This window comes from Trachemys scripta, chromosome 15 (assembly GCF_013100865.1).
Source record: "Trachemys scripta elegans isolate TJP31775 chromosome 15, CAS_Tse_1.0, whole genome shotgun sequence".
Lineage (NCBI taxonomy): Eukaryota > Metazoa > Chordata > Testudines > Emydidae > Trachemys > Trachemys scripta.
In genome coordinates, this window is record NC_048312.1 from 25,883,332 (window position 1) to 25,891,674 (window position 8,343).

Genomic DNA, 8,343 nt, shown 5'->3' on the forward strand with positions numbered 1-8,343 from the left:
CATCTGTTCCCCGGGCATCCATCCATCCATCCACCCACCCAACCATCTACATCACAATCCATTTTTCGCTCCTTCACCCTCCCATCAAGCTACCATCCCATCAATGCAGATTTCTCCTTCCATATTAATGACTCCACCGAGATGCAAGTTATGATGTGAAACTTGGACAAATGTGGACACCCGGCACAACCCGAGCTGAGCCTGCAATTTCCTGGCTAATAAAAACATGAGCTTCCTTCGGGTCCGGGTCTCCGCCAGGTCACGCAGATCTGAATTTGTTTTCCCCCCAACGATTTCACAACACCAGCTACGAGCTTGGTTTTTATTGCTCCATATGTTGGAGACACATGGAAAAAACGAACAGGAGAAATCCCCTTAGTGAGGGAGCGAAAAGCCACCAAGTTTACAGGGTGTTGCAAGTGATCAGAGGCAAAACGAAATGTTTCAAGCTGACCCGGTTGCAAATTTCTAAGCACTTTGTTTTGAATTAGGGAAAACAGACCAAGGGGCAGTTGTTAACGGGCTAATAATTTCCTTTCCTTCTGGACACCAAAGAGCAAAACATATTGAATATTCCTTGAAATCTAATTTTTGTTTTTTTATTTAACAAATCAAAGGGCAGCATTGATTTGCCCGTATAGAGTGCTGCTCATTCCAGCAAGGGGTTTTTACAAGGCAATAACCTGCCTCTAAAGCACAGCAGCGAGTCCATCCAGCCCAGCTCGCGGCTTGACGGCAGTGCTGACTTTTATAAGACGCAGTGGGGGCTTGCAACAGACGTGCCTTTTGTGAACCAGTCCATTAAACAACGCAACCTGATCTAAATGGGGGGAGGGGAGGGAGAACCAAGCTTGGCGAAACCTTGCTGAGTCAGCACCTCTGCCTCCGTAATAAACTCAGCGGGATCCCACTTATGGCTCAGGCACTGGGGAGGCTGTACAGAGAGGCTAATGCATCTCCGCAGAGAAGATCAAGGATTAAGAATAACTGGGATGGGATTTTCCAGAGTGCTCGGCATTGGCCTAACTTGGCTCCTGTTGAAGTCCATGGAGAACAGTGTTGCCAGCTCCTGCGATATTTCCCGGTGGGGGAGGAAGGACAGATTCTTAAAGCCCCAGCTCCTGGAGTCATGTGATTACATAGGCTTCGCAGCTTTCCTTTTAATGGCAAGTCAGTGTGGCCTAGTGGCTAGATTGGGCTATCAGAGACCCGCATTCTAGTCTCAGTTCTGATACTAATCTGCTGGCTGACCTTGGGCAAGTCATGTTACCGCTCTGTGCCTCAGTTTCCCTATCTGTAAAAGGGCATGATGATACTTCCCACCTTTGAAAAGTGGATGGGGATTCTTACTTGAAAAAGCCTTCCTGGCTGCAGGGAGAAGTTGGAAAATGGGACCTCTAAAGTCTCAAAAATCAGAAAACAAATAAAAAGAAACCCCAAATTATCATTTTTTTAAAAAAAAATCTCATGAATTTAGAGGGCCTGCTTCCTAATTTTGAACATCTAGGCTTGGCAGTACTGCAAAAATCCCACCATTCTGATCCCTCTGATCTATTCTCCATCAGCCTCTGGGTGAAAAGCCCTCTTTTGCCACAGGTAGTTCCTTATTGCTGGACATTAGCAGCTTGCCTCTCCTGGACCCTGCCCCTGTTCCAGTGAGGTCAGTGGTTCCAGTGAGGTCAGAGGTCAGTCGCCGATGAGTTCAAGAGAATTTGAACTCAGGCCCCAGTGTCTATTCCATATTCTGCAAAACTCTTGAAGAAGAAATTGCTTCTGGTATCAGCTCCAAACTGGCCAATAACCAGCTTTAGAGCATGACCTCTTGTTTGGCTATCAGCCTGTAACGGTTCTTTTATAAGGGTGTGGCGGAGGCTGGTGACATATGAAAGCTGGCGGACTAAATAGACGGGTAGACATGGCAATAGTGGAGCATCCCTGTTGTCTCAAATCAGTGGCAAGATTTTTAGATGCCCAGTGAGTGATGTGCAACTTCCCAGCACTAGCATTTAGATGTATACGAAATCACACCAGGGCTTTGTAGCAGGCAGTTATCCCGCTCTGGTGGAGGAAGGCTGGGCTGATTGGGGAGGCAGCCACAGCTGGGGCCATGCCCCAATCAGGCCACACCTGGCCCTGTTATAAGGGCTCAGGGGGGAGCTAGGTCTCTCTCTGGACAAAGGCTAGAGGAGGAGCTGGGGGGAGGGGGAGTGAGACTGCTGCAGTGGAGTTTCAGTTTTGGGCTGGCTGGGGAATCGGAGGGAACCCCAAGGCTAGGGTCTAAGATCCCTACCCCCCAGAAGGACCTGACTAAGGGGTCCTGTTTTTGCCTACAAGCTCTGTTTTGGACTGTGTTCCTGTCGTCTAATAAACCTTCTGTTCTACTGTCTGGCTGAGAGTCACTGAATTGCAGGAAGCCAGGGGTGCAGGGCCTTGTCTCCCCCCAAACTCCGTGACACAGGGTTGAATAGGAGGAGATATGTTTTGATAACCTGAGGCTTAAAATTCATATTTTAAAGTGGGAAGGCAATGTTGTCTAGTGAGTAGTGCACTGCCCGGGACATCCAGATTCTATTTACTGCTCTAATGTGCAGTGTGATCTTTGGCAAATCACTTCTCTCTGTTTCCCTTGGGTACTTTGTCTGTACTTTTAAGCTTCCTGGGGCAGGGGTTGTCTCTCACTATGTATTTGTACAGCGCCTTGCACAATGAGGCCCTGATCTCGGCAGTAGTCTCCATGTGTTACTATCATCATAATAAACTAGCGCTCCTCAGAATGTACTCATAGCTGCCCACAGGCTGCCAACCTCCCAAATGATTTACAATACTGTCTGGTGAGCAGATTTCAAAGGTTGGCCACTCTGAATTAATTAACAAGAATTAAGAGTCTGTGAATTTCCAGCAACCTGGTTAGAGAACTACTTGGCTCCTGTTCCCTGCATTCAATCACAATTTTAGTGGGTGAAATTCACCCACATACCCTGGGGCCAGCGGAAAGCCTAGCTACCACTTAAATCTTCTTTAAACCCATAGACGTTGTGCAAGCTCTCTGCAAGTGGTTACACTAGCACTTGGCCATTTGGAAATCACTAGATCTTTATGCAAGAGCAACAGCCATTGTTGGCCAATGTGGCTCCCCAGAATAAAGCTTTTACACTCTCTTGATAGCTGTGTGGGTGAGTGAGTGTGAGCTGAGAAAGGAAAGAAGAGATAGAGGGGCCCAGGAGAGCCACAGAGTAAGTGAGCAGAAGGACTGAAATAGGGGTTCCTGGGCTATGGACCCCCCTTTGTGGGGAAAACCCAGAAGAGGTTTCCTGAGAGGAGAAGAGACAGTGCATAGCCTGCCCCCTCAGAAGGAACTGCATCTGAAAGCACATGAATCCTCCGCTGGATAACGGGCTGTAGGAGGAATCTGTCCATTCTCAGACTTGAGCCAAAGGTTTGCAGCCGACTAAGCTCAAGCATCCCGTGGTTTCTGCTCTGGGGACTCCATCCTGCTCTGCAGAGGGACTGGCCCTGTGACTACCAGGGGTTTGCTAGAGATGTGTTTGAAAGCCCTGATTAAACAGGGATCCAGCTTTGGGCCTGGTTGAAATCCAAAGCCCGATCTAAGTGTGGCTACAACGCTGCCCCTCCGCCAGGGAGAGGGCTCCCTGAGGCAGCCACGCCCACGTCCATATCTCCACAGGGGCCCCCGGCCACTTATCTCCCAGGGCACAAGCCTGACAAGGGAGCGCAGGAGGCCCATCAGATGGGAAACGGCCACTTAGTTTAATTGTCCTGTCCTGTCCCTCGCCTCCCTTGCCTGGCCCGTTGCCACCACACCCATCATGGGAAGAAGGCGAGAGGCAGGGATTGGGTTTTTCTCTCTGCTTTTAGCAGCAGGCAGGTGGGCAGCAGGAGGAGATGTCAGCACGCACACACGAGCCGGGGCCCTGCTGAAAGAGCTGCGTGTGAAGGGTAGAGTCACGCACCAGCCTATTTCCCTTCAGAAGCCATCAGCGCTTCCCAGAAGCAAACAGACCTCTAAAGCACTTAGCAAACCAGCCCTTTCCCCCTTCAGCACTGGCCCCCTCCAGATAGCTGCCAAGAAAGCTGCACCTAGTCCCGTCTGCTAAGTGCAGGGCTCTGCGGGTTCACCTGGCTGCCTGAGAGGCATCTGGCCATGAGTAAATTTCAGCTAGGAATTACCCTGGAAAAAGCAAGCGCGGCATTAAATTCAGCCTCTCCTCCAGCGGTGACACCAGCAGCACAGAGTGGACAGGCCAGATCCCCAGCTGATGTAAACAGGAGTAATTCCATTGACTCGAATGAAGCTATGCTGGTTTGCACCAGTTGAGGATCCGGCCATAAACTGGATAGAGGCTCCTGTCTCATCGATTGAAAGGAAACTGCTGTTTAATATTTCCCCTGAATATCACTGTTCCTTCCCCGGAACCAGGGCTGGCTCTAGGCCCCAGCGTTCCAAGCATGTGCTTGGGGCGGCACTTCTCAAGGGGCGGCATTCTGGCCCTTTGGGGGCGGCTCTTTTCAAGGGGCAACACTCCGGCTTTTGGGGGGGGGGGGGGTTTGTTTGGGCACCCCCGTTTTTTTTTTTTTGCTTGGGGCGTCAGAAAACCTGGAGCCGGCCCTGCCGGGAACTCTCCCTTCTGGATGGCAGGGCTGGGTTTCTGGCGCAGAGTTGGCTCTGCACATGGCACTCTGCATCCATAGAGCTTCAACGGGGGCCGTCACCGCTCGCCTCATTGGACAGCTGGGAAAACCAAAGCATGGAGAGCTCCAGTCACTTGTCTGCAGGCAGTGGCAAAGCCAGGAATAGACACCAGGTCTCCTAGCCCAGTGCCCTTCCCGGTAGTCAAAGCCTTTCCCCTTAAAGCTACTTTTCAGGAATGGTCACCAAAGGGAAGCTCAGAAAAACCTAGTTTTAAATACAGATTTGGGGTCAGATGCACCAAAGCTGCCAAAAGGAGGTGCAGTGACACTGCTTTCCCCCACACATCCCTTGTGCCACCATGGCTCCTGGCTGGCATTTTCCAGCTTTAGTTCCTGGCTCTCCATAGGGGAATTACTATCTTTAACCAGGGCCAGCTCCAGGCACCAGCCGACCAAGCACGTCTTGGGGCAGCACCTTGGAAGGGGTGGCCAATCTTGGGGTGGTGGGGGGCGCTCGGGGTTTTTTGTTTTTTTTGGTTTGGTGGGGTGGCGCTCGAGGTTTTTTGTTTTTGTTTCAGCGGTGCTGTACTGGGGGGGGTGGGGGCTGGCGCAGCACTCGGGGGGGGCGGGGGTTTGGGCGGCCTGGCGCGGCGCTCGGGGTTTGGGCGGCCCGGCGCAGTGCTCGGCGAGGGGCGGGGGTTGGGGCGGCCCGGCCCAGCGCTCAGGGTTTGGGCGGCGCAGCGCAGCATGGCGCTTGGGGGCGAGGGCGGGGGTTTGGGCGGCCTGGCGCGGTGCTCGGGGTTTGGGTGGCCCAGCACGGTGCTCGGTGATGGGCAGGGGTTTGGGCAGGCTGGAGCGGCGCTCGGGGTTTGGGCAGGTCAGCGCAGCGCTCGGGGTGGGAGGCGGGGGTTTGGATGCAGCGGCGCGGCGCTCGGGGGGGGTTTCGGCGGCCTGGCCCGGCGCTGGGGGGCAGCAGGGGTTTTGGTGGGGCGGCGCGGTGCTGGGGGTGGGCAGGGGTTTTGGCAGGGCGGGGGGGCGCGGTGCTGGGGGGGGCAGGGGTTTTGGTGGCGGGGGGGTGTTAGGGCGGAGCAGCGCTCTTTTTTTTTTGCCTGGGGCGGCAAAAAAGTTAGAGCTGGCCCTGTCTTTAACTGTTAGGTATATTACGGATCCCCTAGGATCCCCAATCATGGGCTAGGACCCCTTGTGATGTACAAATTCAGAGCAAAAAGACAGTCACTGCCCCCGTGTTCCTCTTGTGACTGACACCTCTCATTTTTTGGGGGGCTGGGCTAGTCCTTCATGCCGTCTCCCTTGCCCCCATCTGTCCGTCTGGGTTCCAGTGGGAGGGTATGTGCAGAGACTTTCCACCACTCCAGTCGCTCAACTTTTGCTGGACTATCCCCATCGACATCAGCCTTCTTTATTTGCCAGGCCTGAGCAGGACACACAGCACCATACGTGCACTGAGAACTCTCCTCAGCTCCAGAAAGGACAACATCTGCATGGCCTCAACTTCCTTGTCGCTCCGTCTAGCTCGTTCAGAGGAATCGCATGATTCCGATGTCACTGACCCTGCCAGCTTCTGCCCCTTATAGAATATCTGCTGTTCTGTGGCTGACCCCAAGCCCACTGAAATCAGTGGGGGAGTCTTTCCATTGACTCCCCTGGGTTGTGGATAAAGAGGGAACATGGGCCGTGTGGGAGAAAGGTTGTTTGACAAGGATACAACCTCTGCACCGTTGCTCATTGAGAATCCAGATTTGCAGCTGCTTAATTATTATTCACATTCAACGTAAGGCCTGATTCCACAAACACTTAATATCCACACATAACTTGGCTTGTGTCTGTCTTCCCATTGACTAGAAAAGAGCTGGCTGCCACCTTTGGCTTTCTTTATCTTGGCTTGCTTGATTTACTTTTTTAAAATTTGACTTTGGGGTGAAGGATAGTGTCCCTAAAAGTGATACCCTCATGAGGCCAAGGGCTGCTTGCAGGTAATAACTAATTACACTGTGTATAATCAATTATTCCATACAGTGTTATTAAGTTATTGGTTTTTCTGGCTCAGCCATTGAAAGTTATATCTGACCTGCAGCATTCCCTGCTAGTCCTGTGGAACGCCACACTGCTCTTCCAATACCAAACAGCCTTTCTCTCCCAATCCTATACTACACAGCTCTGCCTAGCTACCTAAAACACTCCATGTCATTTCAACCCTCGCCTGAGCAGACACTGCCCATCACAGCAGACTGGTATTGTTTCACTCCCAACAATGAAAGTTTTCTAAAGACTAGACTGAGAGCAGCTAATTTAATTCATTTGTGATCTAGGATTTCTAACCCCCTGTCTCTAGAGGGGTGAAAGGCTGCAGTGAAATAACTCAGTGCACTAGGGGATTCCCACAGAAAAAGGTAAATTTCAGAGATGGCTATGGAGAAATTGGTCCTCTAATTAAAGGAGGCCACATGCCTTCCCTTGTTATCATATGTTGGATGCAGAGCATGGAGTCAGCTCGTTACATACTGATGGCAAACAGCCAGCCCATGCCTGCGCTCCAGTATCATTCACCTCTGCTGCTATCCAGCTTACCCCAGGAGTGATGTATCCAAGCGATCACCATAGTGACGGCCTGGTGGTAGAACAACTGTCTGGTAACGCTCCCTTGGCATCCCTCGCCTGTTGCAGCAGGCGGTGGCAGGCGATAGGCACACCAGGTGAATACCTGGCCAGGGTACAGATGAGCCCATTCAACAACACACGGGGTTCTCTCCCTTTTGCTCAAAGGGTTCTGGTGACATCTTGTGGTGATGTCTTTCCTCGCCAGAGGCATGTGCAGCTGTACCCTTCAAATAGCAGAGGACGCTTACCTATTTCCCTTCCTCTTTTCAGATCAGGCTGAGGTAGAAAAGGCCCCTCAGGTTCTATTTCCCCCCTCTGCTTCCCCCCCACCCCCGGCCGATTGCTCCCTGCTGTCCATTTTGTAAATCTTTGTAACCCGCCTTATTTCCAGTGCCCTGGCAAAGAGGCTTCCCCCGCTGCTCAGACTATGCCCCGGCCTGAGGGAGCCAGCACAAGGCCTGGGCACCAATTCAGCTCTAGGAGGTAGGTGTAAGTCAGGCCTCACGGGGTACGTCTGTGCTGCACACTGAGCCCAGCCCCTCTTCCATCCACACACACATCCGTCTGATTGAGGGCAGGAAGCCCTCAGGACCTGGGGCCTAGGCCTCTGTCGGGGGCCGAGTCGGAGCCAGGTCCGGCAGTTGTAAGCCCAGGTTTACAAGGCAGTGTGGACTTGGAAACACCGAGTCCACAAACCAGATCCCACTGACAGGAGTGAATTTCCCCATAACAGACCTCACTGTTATTCCTTCATGACACTGAGCATATATTTCCCCTTCCCCTGAGTCCCAGTCCAGTGCACTATCCACTAGGCCACACAGCTTCTATGAGCTGCAGTTTGTCTTGGTGCCTCCAGCAACAGCCCCTCCACTCACCATGTCCTCTTCCCGGGCCACCCCGGAGCTGCCATTGTATCTCTTGTATTTATCTCTAGCTTTGCCGTGTCGGTGAGGGGGATTTGACGGCTCTCTGCAGCTAGGGACAAGGTGACCAAGACCAACTTCTGGCCAGCCTGTACCAAGAGGAAGCCAGGATTCTGTCACATTCAGAGGGATTATACCTGAATTGGCTCTT